Here is a 19,113-nt window from a genome sequence, read left to right as displayed (position 1 = left end):
AACAGACAGTAAAATAGAGTAATGTAGACTTAATGAATACTCACAACAAAAATAACAAGATAGGTTTGGAGGAACACATTAGAAATTAGTATTCATTTCTTAAACATGAAAATACATTTACATGAGATTGTCGCTCATTCACCAAGTAAAATAAAAGTTACAACGATTTAAACTAGAGTAATGTTGTTTTCATGTGCCCACCAAAAATTGCTCCACCATTTTCTCCATAGAGACTTGCACTCTTTTTCTTACCTCTTACTCTCTAACCTCTCTACTCTACTATCAAAATGAATTTTACATTCATATTTAACTCAACATACAATTTTACTCATTCACCAAGTAAAATAAAAGTTACAATGATTTAAACTAGAGTAATGTTGTTTTCATGTGCCCACCAAAAATTGCTCCACCATTTTCTGTGATGTTGTTGTCGAGTGTGTTCATAATCGCGGAGGTGTTTCTGGAGTGTGGTCAAAGGTTACTGAATGAATGCTTGCCCATATCTGTTTACCAAAGTACATAACTTCTTTAAATGTCCTTGCTGAGTTTATGAATGGTTCATGTCTAGCTTTAGTCCTTTTATCTTCATGCAAAAATGCAACCTACAAAAATATGTCTGATAGTTAACTGCTATCAAGCTATTTATTGCTATGGTTGGGATTATTATTTCCAACATATTCAAAAATATGTCTGATAGTTAACTGCTATCAAGCTATTTATTGCTATGGTTGGGATTATTATTTCCAACATATTTAGTGTGACCGTCACACATAGATCCACTCACATATCGACACACACTCAACTTAGAGCTACACAACATTCCTTGCCGATCGCAACCACCAAGGAAAAACTTCGTCCAACAACTATCCTCCAATTCTGCTTGGTTGCAACGCATCCTCCAAGTTGGCCTAATTGCCTTTGGAATTATTTGCTTCCGGTATCCTGATGATAAGAGTAGGAAAGAGACCTATCATGCTATTGCTGCTCCATGTGAAGTGTATTCTATCAACCTTTTGATTTCCAACTTTCTTCAACCATTACAGATAAAAGGAAACATCACGTCCAGAAGAGCGAGGGCATTGTTTGTTAAATAACATTGGAAAAAGACCACTGCAAAATTTGTCTAGCATTTCATCGCTGAACAAGGCAACTCCCTTATTATTGCTGATAATGGACTGTTGGAGTAGAGGATTCTTTCTCATCTTTCAAATTGCAAGAGAATGCTTGATGCTTTTAAATTTGGAGGGAATTTTCATTCCAAGACAACTATGAATATGTATTCCCATGTACGTAAAGCAGTTGGAGAAGGGGAGTCTCACTTACGTCAGATCCCTAGCCTAGTGAAGAGAAACCTGCAATACCCTTACTGGAGGTTGTTTTTGTAACATACCTCATAATTAATTCAGAATGAAAACAAAGGCACAGGTCATTTTGCAAGTTTGAAATTTTATACGTTCTTATTCAAAGGTTACGCTTTTTGTTTAGGCCAATTAAAATTGTTTATTATTTATTGTTTAGGCCAATTCAAAATGTTTATTGTTATGTAAATTAAATTTTAAATAAAGAAAGTCTTCTTTGTTTTAAATGCACCACTAGGTTAATGCTTTACTATATGACTGCCATAAATACAAAAGTTCATTCTAATGAAATCAAGCAACCGGCTCACTTTTGTGTACAATATTCAGTGTAGGCAATTGCGTAGAGGCATCAAGGATTACTCTAATACTATATGGAAGGATCCACCCAAAGTCAAAAGTGATTAAATCAATACATATTACATCAAATTAAGTAAGGCTATTTAATTTAACCAACTACCATTCACATTAAAAGCAACCGGAGGATCCGAATAATGGGTCAGTTCCACCCCACCCTACCAAATCAATTGTCTATTAAGCACGAGTCCGATGCAACTACATAGGCATCTCATCGACATTCCTAGGGTTCGTTGGATGGATCAGTTCCACCCCACCCTACCAAATTAATTGTCTATTAAGCACGAGTCCGATGCACTACATAGGCATCTCATCGACATAGCTAGGGTTCGTTGGCAGCGTTTACTCCATGGCTATTCACTCCCTAAGGAATAAATCAAAAACCCAAAAGTTTTCTCTCCCATCTCTGGTTTCGAAATAGCAATAGGTGGTATCCTAGCGAAGCATATTATAACAACGTCTTTGTTTTCCTCCCGATCGAATCGTCTTTGGATCGAGTTTCCTTACTAATGTATTTACGAACAGGAAAAAATAATATTAAAAAACGAATCTTTTTTTTTCCTTTTTCTCTGCTAACCAGATCATGAATTACCCCACCTTAGCACGCCGCTTTCTTCAACATCGCGTAATATTATCCTGAGTACTTCAATGATACTTGCTCAGTAAATTTTACGCAAAGAATGCTGTGTTGAAATTGATTCTGATATTTGTAACTGCCGGAGGATTAATAAAATTGATGTATTCATTGATGTTCATTTCAAGCACTAGCAGACGTGAGAGTGACATGAAACAGAAACAAACCCATGAAACGGAGAAACGAACTGATTGCAAGGCAACAAGAGCAACACGAAAGGATGAGTAAAAGGTCTCCATCAAATACTTTGTGGTGAAAAACTATATGTATCACATCCTACTTTGAACGTTTCCGATTTAGTTATTCCAATGAGTAACGAGTTCTTTTCAGATATAATCTAGCTATTAATCATTTTTATGTTGTAGTTGTGGGTGGCCATAGGTTTCAATATTTGAAACTTGGTTATCATACCATATGTAATGAACCTCAGCATTCTATATTTTATTATTATTATTAGTATAATTGATTTGATGTAGGTGCCTTTCTACCAATATGGAGCAACAAGGCTTCCCAAGACCCATTTAAAAGATTGAAATTCACTCACCACTCGTTATAAACTCCAATATGCGGATTAAAACATCATCTACCCCAACACAAATGCTTCACACAAACACTGAAGTCAACCAAATGACAGTGCATAGCAAAAAGAATGCTCCAAAATATTGATAATATGCTAACAGAATAGAGACAAGACAATCTTGGATAGAATCATAACATTGTGAGATCCAAACTCAAGCACACCAGCAGATTCCGGCCACTCAATATTCATCCACAGGAACCCATGTTACCAAGAACACTCGATCGTCCAAACATGGGTATCATATTTTGGATTCATACCCGAAATACACATTATTTCCTTTACGCAAACAATTGGCCATTCAAACCATCCCGACCCATTTACTGCAGTTTTGCAACTTCTTCGTTAAAATGGACATTCAATTTTCTGCCTGGTAACTCTCTCTCCCTGGCATATTTGATCATAACCCAAATTTTATTTTCACAATGTATCCCAGGCATGGTTGTGGGCTTTGTAATACTCCCATGCAAGCACTAAAATATCACATAGGATTTTCATATCATGCAAATCAATGAAGGGTAAGTCAAACAGTTAAATAGAATCGATATTCAACCTTGGTTTGTCAAAATAACACCCTCACAACATTAAGGATCTCAAACTGCATGAAAACTTTATAGCAATTAATGGAAGATTAAGGTGTAATAAACTTCCAACCTCAACCATGTTAACAACATCCCACACATTTGTCTAAAATACCTAGCATTTAAAATGAAAGTCAAAGCACGAATTAACCTTGTTGCTATGAATTCTCCAAACACACAACTCGCTATGATGGCTGATATAAAATATCTGAACGACAATTATACCACACTATGACTAACTAGTTTCAATGTTCTGTCTGCATACGAAGAATCTTTGGGTTTGTATTCGAATAGTGGTTAAGATTCCAACCATCGTGTCCAGTGGATGGACTCATGGACTCATTGCTATTCGACTACTAATTTGTTTTCGATGTTAAGGGGATGAATTATGTGCTTCCCCTTTATTTCATGGCCGACCAATCTCAGGAAAAATCGAATATAAATGGAAACACTGTGGACCGAGTCGATCTGTTCAGTTTAATTGGGGCCAATGCTATGCATGAATCCAAGACATGACCAAATATAAATATAACGTCTGAAAATTGCGGGTGACTCTATGCTTATCTTTTCTATTACTTTTGCTATATTTATCTTTTCCCATTTAGAAATTTTCTTTGTTAGAATTAATAGAGATTAGGAGCATATTGTTACTTATTTATGATTAAGTGTTTTCTTAGATAGTGAGTTTCTATTATTGACGAACTTGTTTTACTATTCCTAACAAAATGTATCTATTTATTATTGGAGTTTAATGTGAAGCCTAAGCGGGTGCATTTGCTTGTAGGAGCTCCTAGTGATCCGCATCCGTGAGCTCTTCGTGTGTTATTTGTCAATTCATGTCATCCATGTGCAACTTTTGACATGGTATCAGAGCTATAGAAAATAAAGGCCTGTACGCTGAGTTGAGGGACAGTGCATCGTCACTGGGACGCTGAAGAGTAAGTGTGTCGAGTCGCGGAGACGCCGAAGGGTAATTGCAACGAAACTGTTCATCCCTCCATGCAAATTTTATTTTCCGCTTCGTCGAAGGAATCAGATGTATCTTTGCGACTAGTTGCAGATGTGTGGTTTAATCGCTGTGACGATTGACTTGCTGTGTTTTTTTTAAGGCTGTGTGTTTTGAAAATGGTGGACTGCTGTGTTTTTTTAGGAAGTTACCTGTAGAAGGCAGAGATCGCCCTAGTTTTGCCACGTTAAGAAGCCAACTTTGACGAGTTGTGGTTGATCGCTCAAGAGAAGTGCGTGGAGACTGAATCTCTCAGCCTTGCTGTTTGAAGGATCCGATGAGTGTGGTGGACGACATTGTCTGTTGCCATGAAAAAAAGTGGTTGCGCGTGAAGATTGTGGGTGTTTTGCTGTTTGCACAGAGGAAGTGTATTGACCGAGAGAAGCTCGGTGACTCCGGCAGTGTCGAGTGAGAGGTTTTTTATTCTTCCTCCTCCCCACAGTGGTGAAGAAATAATCTTCTATCAGACAATTTTTTTCTATGGTGTGATCTAAAAGGAGATCTAGAATTGAAATTTGAGAAATTAGTATTATTGAAGGCAATTTTAACATTTGAGGGTTGTTGAAGATTTTATTCATCTAAGATGAATAACCAAAATTTTGAAGCTTATTTCAATGAGAGTAATAAGCTTGATGGTTCTAATTACACAAATTGGAAATTTAAGCTCCAGATTCTGCTCAAGGGACATAATGCTTATAATATCGCCACCTGTAATGAAGTCAAGCCGACTACTACAATGGGTGGATCGAATACAAAAATTCAAGACTGGAAAAAAAGGGAGATGAAGGAAAATGTGCTACTCAAGTTATCAGTCAAAGATTGCATCATCCCTCACATTCAAGATTGCAAGACAACGAATGACATCTGGACAGTTCTCAAAGATATGTATGAGATCAAGAACACCAGTCGAACCTTATACCTCAGGAAGAGGATTCTCTCAATCAAGATGGAGGAGAATGAGTCTGTTTCTTCATTCATATCACAGATAAAGGAAGTAAAGATAAACTATCTGATATCGGCCAAACCATGGCAAATGATGATTTGGTGGCAATTACCATAAACGACATGACGGATGATTATCAGATGTTTATAACCGGATTGAATGCAAGAGGAAAGCCTCCAGGATTTGAAGATCTCACTGGGATTTTGATACAGAAAGAGGAAAGGAGGTTGTCTCTCAAACCTCAAAATTCAGATCTTGCATTGATGACAAAGTTCAAGCCAAAAGGGAAAGAAGTCGTTGATCACAGTAAAGGCAACGCATCAAGAAAAATGACACCACAAGGTATGACCTCGCATAAACATGACTCCACTCCTAAATGCTTTTATTGTGGTAAGGTAGGCCATATTGCTAAATTTTTCCATAAGAAATAGGAAGATGAGGAGAGGTACAAATAGAGAAGACATGCACGTCATTTGGCTGATCCAAATGAAAATTAGAATCAGGATGTAAGATTGTTTATGGTTGAGGTTAAAATTGCTTTAGCTACTGAGGAGGATGAATCAGATATTTGGTTCGTAGATTCTGGAGCCTCCTCACATATGACAGGTAAAAAGAAATGGTTCAGAAATTTTAGAGAATCCAACACTTGAGTAAAAGTATACCTTGGAGATAATAGAGGGTATGAGATCAAGGGACATGGAGATGTCCTTTTTACTCTTCCTGATGGAAAGATGAGGAATATATCTAATGTGTGGTATATTCCTAGTATTAAGAAGAACTTGATTTATGTGTCAAAGATTACAAATCAGGATCTCAAGGTAGAATTATTTAAATCTCATTGTATTATTAAAGAGTTGTTGGACCAGATGAATCCTATTGCTACAGGTGTTCGGATAGGAGGACTCTACAAACTAGATGTGAAGAGTACACCACAGCAAGCCTTGATGTCATCGGATAAGTCTGCTGAAAATTTGTGGCATCAACGACTTGGGCATATCAATTTCAGTGACCTTCTTCTGTTGCAGCATAAGGGTATGGTAGATGGTCTTCCTGTTTTGAAAAAGTTGCATATTGATTATGAAGCATGTGCATTTGGTAAATAGCATAGAGATGAATTTCCTCCTATTAAAGACAGGAAACGAAGGGATATACTCGAAGTTGTACACATTGACTTATGTGGCCCGGTGCAAACAAGATTGTTAGGTGGGGCCTACTACTTTTTAATGTTTGTTGATGATTGTACAAGATTCACATGGGTATATTTTCTTAAACAGAAGAGTCATGCTTTTGAGTATTTCAAGCAATTTAAAAATATGATTGAGAAGCAGACAGGAAAGTTCATCAGGATTCTTCTTTCAGATCAAGGCGGATAATTCAAGAAAGGGGTTTTCATCAAATACTACAACGAGCATGGGATAGAGTAGCAATTTACAACACCTTACACTCCTCAGCAGAATGGAGTACCTGGGAGGAAAAACAGAACACTGGTGGAGTGTGCTCGCAGTATGTTGAAATGTAAGAATCTAACTAATGGTTTTTGGGCAGAAGCTATCAATACTGCAGTATATTTGAAGAATAGGAGTCCTACTAAAAGTCTTGATTATCAAATTCCTTTTGAAGCATTTTTTGGCTTCAAGCCTGCAGTAAGTCATCTCAGAGTATTTGGTTGTAAAGATTTTGCACATGTTCCCAAAGAGAATAGGAAGAAGTTACATTCAAAGGCCATTAAATGTACCTTCATTGGGTACTGCAGTGCGTATAAGGCTTATAAATTGTTTTACCCTTCTACTCACAAGGTGTTTGTTAGTAGAGATGTAATATTCCATGAACAAGTTGATGATGGAAATCCTGTTCAAAACAATGAAGAATAGCATGTACCCTTATTTCGAGAAGAGGATAGTGAAACAGGAATCAGTCAGCAACAGGAACAGAAGCAGGAACAGCAGCAACAACAGTAAGATAATGTGGAAGAAATCGAGTTCAATCCATAAAGAGAAGAAAGCAGCAGAATAATTGAACCCCCACTGCTCAGCATATCGAGTAGGCCAAAACAGTTACGAGCTTGATATACCGATTGTGCACTCATGACTGGTATGTTAAACATTGCAGAACCTTCTAATTTTTATGAAGCTAGTAAAAGTTCTGAATGGAAGGAAGCAATGAAGGAGGAAGATGAATAAATCATTAAGAACAATACTTGGGATGTAGTAAAGCTTTCTAATGATAAACAACCCATAGGTTGCAGATGGTTATTTAAGTTGAAATTTAAAGCAGATGGGTCTATTGATAAACATAAAGCAAGGTTGGTGGCAAAGGGGTATTCCCAGAAAGAAGGTATTGATTTTGAGGAAACATTTGCCCCTGTTGCAAAATTAAATACTATCAAAATGATTATTTCTTTAGCCGCTAAGCATCATTGGAAAATATATCAATTAGATGTTAAATATGCTTTCTTAAATGGTGACTTAAAAGAAGAAGTATACTTAGTGTAGCCTGAGGGGTTTGTTAAGAAGGGAGAAGAACACTTGGTATGTAGATTAAAGAAAGCTTTATATGGTTTAAAACATGCTAATAGATCTTGCTATAAAAAAAATTGATTCATTTTTCCTCATGCATGGTTATAAACATAGCAAAAATGATCCCACTTTGTATACTGTGTTTAATGATGAGGGACAGATAGTGTTGATTTATTTATATGTAGATGATCTCATCATGATGAGGAGTGCAGACAATCTCATTGAAGAAATCAAGTAGCAATTATCACAGAAATTTTAGATGAAGGACCTTGGAGAAATGCATTATTGTTTATGTTTAGAAGTTTGGAGAGATTGAAGCCAAACTTTCTTGTCCCAGGGTAATTATGCAAATACTTTGTTGTCTAGGTTCAAAATGTATGAGTGTAAGGATACATTTGTGCCTTTATAGCAGAATAGAAAACTTCAGGTGAATGATGGTTCGAGATATATAGATGCAACACTGTACAAACAATTGATTGGTAGTCATATTTATTTGACTACATCAAGACTAGATTTAGCTTATGCAGTGAGTGTTTTGAGTCAATTCATGACTCAACCTCATGACAACCATTGGCTTGCAATGAAAGTAGTATTGAGGTATCTACAAGGAAAATCATACTTTTGTATTTTGTACTCTGACTCATTTGATGTTAGTTTGACAGGTTATACAGACTCTTATTGGGTGGGAAATTTAGATGATGGAAGATTAATTACAGGTTACGCCTTCAACATTGATTCTAGGGTCATCTCTTGGTGCAGCAAGAAGCAGCATATAGTTTCCTTATCCTCAGCACAAGCATAATATCAAGCTATGCGTGCAGCAACATGTGAGGTAGTTTGGTTGCGTAGACTTCTCCAAGATGTAGGAGAAGAACAGGCAGAAGTTACGATTATCAATTGCGATAATCACAATTCCATCAAATTGGTTTATAATCCCGGGTTTCATAAAAACACCAAGTACGTAGACACTCAATTTCATTTTGTCAGGGAGAAGGTGCAGTCCAAAGAGATTTGTGTAGAATATTGTAACTCTTGTGATAATATGGTTGATATATTCACTAAGCCTTTGGGAAGACTGAAGTTTGATTTGTTGAGGGATACATTAGGTGTGTTTAATAACCCCTTTCTCCATTAAGGGGGAGTATTAGAATTAATGGAGATTAGGTGAATATTGTTACTTAGTTATGATTAAGTTTTTTCTTAGACATTCAGTCCCTATTATTTAGGGATTTGTTTTACTATCCCTAACAAAATGTATCTATTTATTATTGGAGTTTAATGTGAAGTCTAAGTGGGTGCATTTGCTTGTAGGAGCTCCTGGTGATCTGCACCTGTGAGATCCTCCTGTGTTGTTTACCAATTCATATCTTCTATGTGCAACTGTTGACATTCCTCTCCATATAAGTCTAACAAGATGTCATTTAATTTTGAGACAACAAGATGTCATTTAATTTTGATTATGTCTCATTCGTCTTCTTCCATCCTAAATGTGAGTGTGCTCACGATGGCTTTCTTTGTGTTTTTAAAATTGAGATGCTGAACGTATTTGACATGGATTGGTGGTATCTCGAGAAAAAGTGAGGTAGAACAGATCCATGCAGGATGACATGTGCGGTGGACAGTAAAGTCTCGACATTAAAAGGATCAAGAGATCGAAGAATAAGATTATCACCAGAAACAACGAGAAAATTTCTTTTTTGAGGTGCATCATAGGCTTAGCTTTGACCAACCTACTAAATCAGCGGGGTGGTTTCTGAAATAGCCCCCATCAACAATCGATGGACTACTTGAACTCTTTCATTTTCACTACTATCTACACGACTCGGAAATGGGCATTATCGACGAGTCACACCTCGTTAATCCTGTTTCAAGGCCAGTTTTTCGGATTGGAATGGGAGGACCGAAGTTAATGGCCATTTTGTTCTATTGATAATGGCCGTGATAACGAAATGATAAAGTCGAGATCGATAAGAGTAGTAAGTCCCGTAGCAATACTTGAGTGTAGAGCTAATGCAAGGCAGAGGGTCTCATAGCGAACTGAAAGCGAAAATTATTCAGAAATGTAAATGCCTATATGCAATTGTTTTTCATTAAAGAATTAAATCATCAATATTAAATAAAATCACTACGAGGGTGGTTGGAATTTCACAACACCTCTCCACCCAACTTACAACTGTTTCCTCTAGTCCACCTCTGAGATCAGAATCTTTTGCCAAGAAATCAACAATCCTTTTGTCGCTTCTGTCAACCTGCATTTAAAACATTTTTTTCATGATAATATTTTCTTCAGCGGTGTCTTGCTTTGTGGATTTTTTTAACCAATTTCCTAGGTTTTTTCTGTCTCTTCTGTCAACCTGTATTTAAAACATTTTTTTCATGATAATATTTTCTTCAGCGGTGTCTTGCTTTGTGGATTTTTTTAACCAATTTCCTAGGTTTTTTCTGTGGTGTTTTTAGGCTTTTGTAAGCTTAACATCTTGTAGAGTACTTACGATGAAAGAATTATCAAATCTCTTTTACCAATGACATTTTTATCTTGAATTTATTTTGGCAAGAATATCTTTTCTAGCTGTTCATTCCAGATACATACCATGGAAAATTTTAAGGGCTAATATTCTGAGGTGATCTAATTTGCTATGCTTTTCCAAAAAAAATATTGGCCATTTCTTTTTTTTAATTGATTAACCCACACTTTATATTATAAAATGATTTTACCTTCAAAATCATCAAAATTTATATAGACTAATATAAAATCATTAGAAATTCAAATATTTTTACAAAAATATTTCCAAACATTTTACAATTTGCAAATTAAAAATTAGTAAAATTGGCCAAAATTTTTAAACTTTAAAATAAACTTTCTTTGTTAACATTTTCTTTCATACATACACCTTATTGATTTACTTATTAAAAATTAATTATATATAAAATTAATTCAATATTCATCTTTAGCTTTTTAGCCATTCTTTCTCACCCAAATAAAACCACAGTGGTTTTACCACAACAACAAAGGAATATTACAATTTTAATATCAATTATGAATAAAATTATAAAGTAATTATAAAATAAAATAAAAAATATATTATAGAATAATTCAATATAATAATTACAGCTTTCGTACATTAAATTTTCACGATATAATATGTTAAATTTATTAATAATACATTTCAAGAAAAAGAAGTTGCATTTATTTAATCAGTTAATACATTAAGTTTGAACATTATAGTACACACCGATCATACATTTCAGACAAACAAATGACAGCTATTCAACCAGTTCTGTAAAATGAATGAATCAATATAAACTTATGGAAGGATGAGTTCAAAAATATTACACATTAATATAAAAAAGTACAGGTAGTTGTATTAAAACCATTAGAAAAACTAAAAGTAATGCTGCAGGCTAAATTTGACTCGAATCAGCTGCACTCTCACTCTCAGATGGGTTTTCTCAGGGGTACAAAAAAAGAATTGGGTCCCACGTAGTTTAACGGGCAAACTGCTGACAATGGGACTGTGGGCAGCACAGCCACAAAATTGGAAATGGCCATTGATAAAATTCAGGAAAGCTGGGTAAGTAAGATAGAATTCATCAAAATTTTGAAGCCAGTTCGTTCTACAAAGAAATGGGCATGAGTATGCAACATTCCAAAAATGAAGTACAGTTTATAGGACTTTGAATTAGTCCCGGGCAGAGGTTTGAATAAAATTAGTAAAACAATAAAATTATAATATAATATATAATCACCCATCTTTACATTATATATATATATATTTTTTTTTTGAAGATCACTGTTTTGCAGAGGAGTTGTCTATAATGAGGTTTTTTGGAGATTCCGGTGACGGAATCCGGTGGAAGAAATTGAGGTTAAATCTTGATTTGTTGCAGTTAAAATGGTTTTTTAACTGCATATTTGGATTCAACACCCTCTAAAACCCCTGGGACGCTTTCATTGTGCAGAAAATAGCTATCAAACTTGCGATTCCAATAAATTCTTGCCGGATTTCGACCAGAAAAACCCGCCATAAAGACTTTCGAAAAGTCGCATTATAGACAACTGCTTTTGCAGAGAGTCCTCAACAAGGATGTTGAGATTTTTTGTTTGAGAAAAATAGGAAAAATCTCAGCTGATGACAACAATAGGGATTCAGTTCCTAGATTAGCTCCAGGTTGTTGGGAGGGAGTTAATGCCTCCTATATTTGATGTGAGGGAGTTATGAGGCTGTTAGATTCTTTATGCTATATAACAGACAATCATTCGGATGGTTTGCTAAGTGAGTGTGAGAGTTTTTTGAGGCTTTCATGATGTAATCTCCTAATTTGATTAATAAACTCCTGATGCCTATGTTTGGTGGACGTAGCCCAGATTGGTTGGGTGAACCACGTTAAAAATTGTCTCCTATGTGCTTGATTGTTCTGCTGTGTTAATTCTGTGTTTATTTAATTGATTTGTTGTGCCTCTGAATTCCAACAATTGGTATCAGAGCGTGTTGGAGGAGTTGCACAGTTGGAGGTGAAGCACAACTGAGCGCTGAGGGAGCGTGGTGCTGAAGGTTTTGTTGCTGCGTGTGCGCGCTGAGCACTATAATATCTACGTGTGGAGCAAGGGAGCACGGACTTGTGTTGACCGGAGCGTTGGTGGACTAAGGCACTGGAGGCAATCCTGGTATTAAATGGTGCGTTGTTAACCTCGTATGTTAAGCAATTGCTGTTGCGCTGTTTTAATTGCGTGGAGCCTGAATTGTTTATGTTGCCTGGTGCGTATTTTTTACATGACCGAATTGGATATCAACCCTTAATCTCAAGCATTTCTTTACTTCAAGTGAGCTTTATTTTACAAGAAACAAAGGAAGGCATGTTATGGAAATGTCAGTGTTCGAGAGCTCTATCCAATCTTAGGTTGTCATGAAGATATTGTAATGCTCTATTGGTAGAACAAGCGTGTCTTCAAAAAATGTCAACCGAATGAACATCCTGCTGCTTTAGATATAGATGTGGGACTTTTCTGCATGTGATACGCTGTTGGAAATTAATGTAACAGGTTGCTAAGTCTTTATCGACAGAGAATTTGTTTCAAGTTATATTACAGAAAGATGACGCAGCTTATCAGTGAAAAATCGAAAGCCCAAACCATTCTCAAGCCAATGGTATTGTCCCTGCGCGTGTTTGTTTTTTTTTAAATGACCGAATGTCATAAGAAGCCCCTACGCAGTGTGATTTGATAAAACCCGCGTGAATATATTCCAGTCTCTGCTATAAAACGCAGTGCGAGTTAGATTGTGGGAATTTTTTGTGTGCTGGGATATTGAAGTTTTTTTTTTAAAATGGACGTATCTTATTTTTTTGAGATGTGTATATGGCAGAAAGTTTTTTTTTTAAAAGAAAAGTAATATAAGTGTAAAGGGTAGTTTTTTTTTTAAAGGCAAAGGCAGAAAGGCATAGGCAATTTGTTCTTTTATTGCTGGTTGGATATTGGAGATTATTGTGTTTTTTTGCTGATACAAGATGGCCAAAACATAAAGTGCCCGTTTTGAAATAGAGAAATTTAATGGGAAAAATAATTTCGAGATCTGGAAGGTGAAGATGCATGATCTGCTGGTTCAACAAGGTGTGGCGAAAGCACTGTTGGGGAAAAATAAAAGGCCTCCTTCCATGACAGAGGATGAATGGGATGAGATGGACGATAGAGCTCTGAGCGCAATTCGGTTATGTCTGGCGGACAATGTTCTGTTCAACATTGTGTCAGAGAAAACCGCCGCAGGCCTGTGGACGAAGCTTGAGAAGCTCTATATGACGAAATCTTTGACAAATCGGATTCTCCTGAAGCGGCAGCTTTATGGTTTGCGGATGAAAGAAGGTACCTCAATTGTTGATCATCTGAATGTTTTTAATACCTTATTGGTGCAATTAGACAGTCTAGATGTGAAATTTGATTCAGAGGATAAGGCAATAACTCTATTATGTTCTTTGCCTGAATCATGGGATCACTTTGTTACTTCCATAAGTTTTAGTACATCAGATATCCTTGAGTTTGATGATGTTGTTGGAGCCTTGTTGGCTGAGGAGATGAGGAAGGGTCGAATGCAGATACCTCTATATCAGAGGTAATGATGGCCAGAGGTCGCTTACGAGAGAGACACTCCGGGGGAAAGCATAGTGACTCTCGTTCGAAGTCCAAAGGAAAGAAGCCAAAGGTGAAGTGCTGCATTGTGGCAAGGCTGGACATCTAAAAAGGATTGTTGGAAGCGAAAGCAGGCTGCTAAAGAAGGCTCTTCGACAGAAAAGAAGGAAGCCAACACCACAGATACAGGTTCAGCATCCGGTTCAGGTATGAGTGATGAAGTATTGTCAGTTAATATTTCAAAACATGATCAACATTGGTTGTTAGATTCCGGGGCATCTAACCACATGTGTATTCATAAAGATTGGTTTAAAACATATAAATCAATTGATGATGGCGTTGTGTACATGGGTAATGATGTAACATGTAATATTGTGGGAATTGGGTGCATACAACTGCAAATGTTTGATGGGACAACCAAAATATTAACTGATGTGAGGCATGTACCAGATATAAGAAAAAATCTAATTTCATTAGGAGCACTAGATACGAATGGATATAAAACTATAATTCAAGGTGGAGTTATGAAAATTTATAAAGGTATCTTACTAGTGATGAAGGCTAAGAAAGTAGGAAATCTATTTCAGTTAGAAGGTAGAACTGGGTCAGATCATGTGTCTGTGTCCGAACATGACAGTAGTTCCATTCACTTATGGCATCAAAGGTTGGGGCATATGAGTGAAAGAGGATTGAAAATTTTGGCTGACCGAAAGTTACTTCCTAATCTAAGATCTGCAAAATTGGATTTCTGTAAACATTGTCTGTTTGGTAAACAAAGTAAACAAAGGTTTAAAACAAGCAAACATACTAGTAAAGGGATACTTGATTATATCCATTCAGATGTGTGGGGTCCAGCTCCTACGACGTCATATGGTGGCTCGTCATATTTTGTATCATTCATTGATGACTTTTCTCGGAAAGTATGGGTCTACATGTTGAAATGGAAGTCTGATGTTTTTATAGTTTTCAAGCAGTTTAGAGCATTGGTAGAAAACAGCACTGGTAGAACTATAAAATGTTTAAGAACTGACAATGGTGGTGAGTTTTCCTCCAAGGAGTTTGACAGCTATTGCAAGGATGCAGGGATCGAGAGACATAAGACCACGGTTTATACTCCTCAGCAAAATGGAGTTGTTGAACGCATGAACAAGACTCTTCTAGAGAGAGCAAGGTGTACGCTCAGTAATGTCGGGTTGCAAAAGGAGTTGTGGACAGAAGCAGTGGCGACAGCTTGTTATGTGATAAACCGATCTCCATCAACGGCGATAGGCTGCAAGATTCCGCAAGAAGTATGGACAGGACACCCTTGTGACTATTCTAAACTCAGAGTGTTTGGTTGTGATGCATATGCTCTAGTGCCTAAACATCAGCGAACTAAATTAGATCCGAAATCGAAAAAATATGTCTTTGTTGGGTATGGTGATGGAACAAAGGGATATAGATTGTGGGATCCTACTACCCGCAAAATCATCATCAACAGAGATGTAAAGTTTGATGAATCCTCTCTTGTACAGTTAGATGTAAATAGTAGATTGAAACAGGATGATGTATCTGATTTCCAACATATTCAGTTTGACAGCATTTCTAATGATAGTCATAACGACCATAGTTCAGATTCTAGTCATGAACAGGTTTCAGAATCAGATTATGAACAGAGTTCAGATGGAGGACATGAACAGGTCTCAGATGGCGATCATGAAGAAATTCCTACAGCTGATAGACAGCCAATTGTGGAAGCACCAGAAACATTCTTAAGGAGGTCTACAAGGATCAAACACCCTTCGAGAAGGTATGATGATCATGTTACTTCAGTTGCTTTGATCGCTAATGATGATGAACCTTTGTGTTATCAGGAAGCTGTAGAAGGTTCAAATAGTGACAAATGGAAAGCAACCATGAAGGAAGAAATGATGGCCTTAGGTAAGAATGGCACGTGGGATCTGGTTGAACTTCCCAAAGGTAGGAAAACTGTGGGATGCAAGTGGGTGTTCAAGCTAAAACGGGGTGTGAATGATACGGAAGACAGGTACAAAGCGAGACTAGTTGCAAAAGGGTTTTCTCAGAAAGCTGGCATAGACTTTCATGGGATTTTTTCACCAGTGGTTAAAATTGTTTCAATTCGAATTGTGTTAGCATTGGTGGCTTTGTTTGATTTGGAGTTGCAGCAGTTAGATGTTAACACTGCATTTCTACATGGTGATTTAGATGAGGAAATATATATTGAACAACCGGAAGGGTTTGCTCACCATCCCAATGAGAAATTTGTCTGCAGGCTCAAGAAGTCATTATATGGCATGAAGCAGTCGCCTCGACAGTGGTATAAGAAGTTTGATTCTTTCATGTTGAGTCAGAAATATCTAAGAAGTGAATATGATCATTATGTTTACTTTAAGCAGTTAAATAATGGCATGTTCATTATCTTAGTGTTGTATGTTGATGATATGCTTTTAGCAAGCAGAAGCATTGAAGAAATCAACAGGTTGAAGACTCAGATGGCAAGGACGTTTGATATGAAAGATCTAGGAGCAGCAAGACAGATTTTGGGCTTGGAGATTTTCAGAGACAGGAGCAATGGTAAGCTATGGCTATCACAACAAAAGTATATTGAGAAAATACTTTTGAGATTTGGTATGGATAATGTGAAGCCTGTTTCAGTCCCTTTAGCTTCCCATTTTAAGCTTTCTTCGAGTTTATGTCCTAATACAGATGAAGAAAAGGATTATATGTCTCGAATTCCGTATGCCAATGTAGTAGGATGTTTAATGTATGCGATGGTTTGTACATGACCAAATATTTCTCATGCAGTTGGGGTTGTTAGCAGGTACATGGAAAATCCGGGTAAAGAGCACTGGTCAGCAGTGAAATGGGTGCTTCGGTACTTGAGAGGCACAAGTATTTATTGTATTTCATACAATAAGAGTAGTGAATTTGTTTGAGGATCTGTTGATTCCGATTTTGCAGGTGATTTGGATAAGAGAAGATCAACTTCAGGGTACGTCTTTACTCTTGCAGGTGGAGCTATAAGCTGGATGTCAAAGCTACAGAACATTGTTTCTTTATCCACTACTGAAGCAGAATACATTGCTGCTTCGCATGCTTTCAAAGAGGTGGTTTGGTTGAAAGGTTTGCTTGGTGAGTTTGGTAGGTTACAGGATAACATCAGGTTACTTTGTGACAGTCAAAGTGCAATACATTTGGCTAAGAATCCGGCCTATCATAGTAAATCAAAGCATATTCCAATCAAGTACCATTTTGTAAGACAGGTTATCACTGAAAGGGGCGTTTCTCTTGAAAAGGTGCATACAAAGGAGAACTGTGCAGACATGTTCACGAAACCAGTTTTGTTGGAGAAGCTATGCTGGTGTTTGGCTTTTCTTGGCTTGCAGAAAAGATAAAATAATAATAACAGGGCATCAGGCGAATTGTTGTCAAGGTGGAGATTGTTGAGATTTTCTGTTTGAGAAAAATAGGAAAAATCTCAGCTGATGACAACAATAGGGATTCAGTTCCTAGATTAGCTCCAGGTTGTTGGGAGGGAGTTAATGCCTCCTATATTTGATGTGAGGGAGTTATGAAGCTGTTAGATTCTCTATGCTATATAACATGCAATCATTCAGATGGTTTGCTAAGTGAGTGTGAGAGTTTTGTGAGGCTTTCATGATGTAATCTCCTGATTTGATTAATAAACTCCTGATGCCTATGTTTGGTGGACGTAGCCCAGACTGGTTGGGTGAACCACGTTAAAAATTGTCTCCTATGTGCTTGATTGTTCTGCTGTGTTAATTCTGTGTTTATTTAATTGATTTGTTGTGCCTCTGAATTCCAACAAAGGACTACTTGTTCTGTCATTGTATTGAATGGATGGCGAAGCTAACACAAATAACTTTTTCTTTTTATTTTTTTTATTTGTGATATTTAAAATATTGGTAGTTGAGTATTTATGAGATATTAGATTTTAGATCGATTCGGACAACTGTAGATTTGAGTTTTTAATTCATTTAATTATATTAAATTGATAACAAACCTAACTCTACTAAATTTTATGGCATTTAGAAAATTTGACAAGTGAGTTTGATTTATAGTATTTAGAAAAATTGTCAAGTGAGTTTGACAATAAATTTTTGTGATATTGGATAGATTTAGATAGGTGCATATTTAAACCTGCAACATCAAATTTCATAAAGACCTAAAAACTTCACATGAGGTTAGTGTGAAATCAAAATAACCCTAGGTCCAACCACGAACAACTGGACATTCTCTAATTGAATTTTTCAACCACCACTCACGGTACCGCAGGGAGATGAATTTAAGATATTATAGAGAAACTTGGTCAGTGTTCGTCTTCAAAGATGAAGGGTAATGTAGTTGGTGAAGGACTGTATTTAATATTTGATGCATTGCAAACCTGCGCAGTCCGTGGGAGAACAAATTTATTTTAAATAACTCAAAATTTCGACACGGATCAACACAATATTGGTAACTTGAGGATTAGCATCACAGTCTGAAAGCAGCAAATACGTAACACGACCAGAAACTTAAAACATTGAAATAGACGATTTGAGGAAAATGTTAAAATACTAGAGAACTTGAGATCCTGCAATATTTGACAAAGTCATTCAAATAGAAATTTAAGCAACATGTCAAAAATGTTTGTAATGATATTCTTAAATGTTTTAAGATAAATGCCTAAAATTTTCAAATATTTGACGAGTACCATTTTGCACTCTTAACTTTGGTGGTTAATATATATGAATGAATTTATTTTATTTTTTAAATGTTTTATATTTAAATATTTTTTTCAAAACTTATGTAAAAAATATCGGTTATTACATGGCCTCGAGTATGCCCTAAAATTGTCTGTTTGGTTAAGAGTTTGTCTTCTTCCGACGTACACATAACCTCCCAAGATCAAGAGTATCTTGCATGAGTGAAAGCCTCTCCCCTAACGGACCACTCATGGATTATTCCAGGTGGCGTGGTTTTTCTAGAATAAGGGTGATGAGTTATCCTCCATTTCTTGATA

Source organism: Pinus tabuliformis, chromosome 7, assembly GCF_031772625.1.
Source record: "Pinus tabuliformis cultivar Carrire ecotype Pingquan chromosome 7, CPIR1, whole genome shotgun sequence".
Taxonomy (NCBI): Eukaryota; Viridiplantae; Streptophyta; class Pinopsida; order Pinales; family Pinaceae; genus Pinus; species Pinus tabuliformis.
This window is presented reverse-complemented; position numbering follows the sequence as displayed.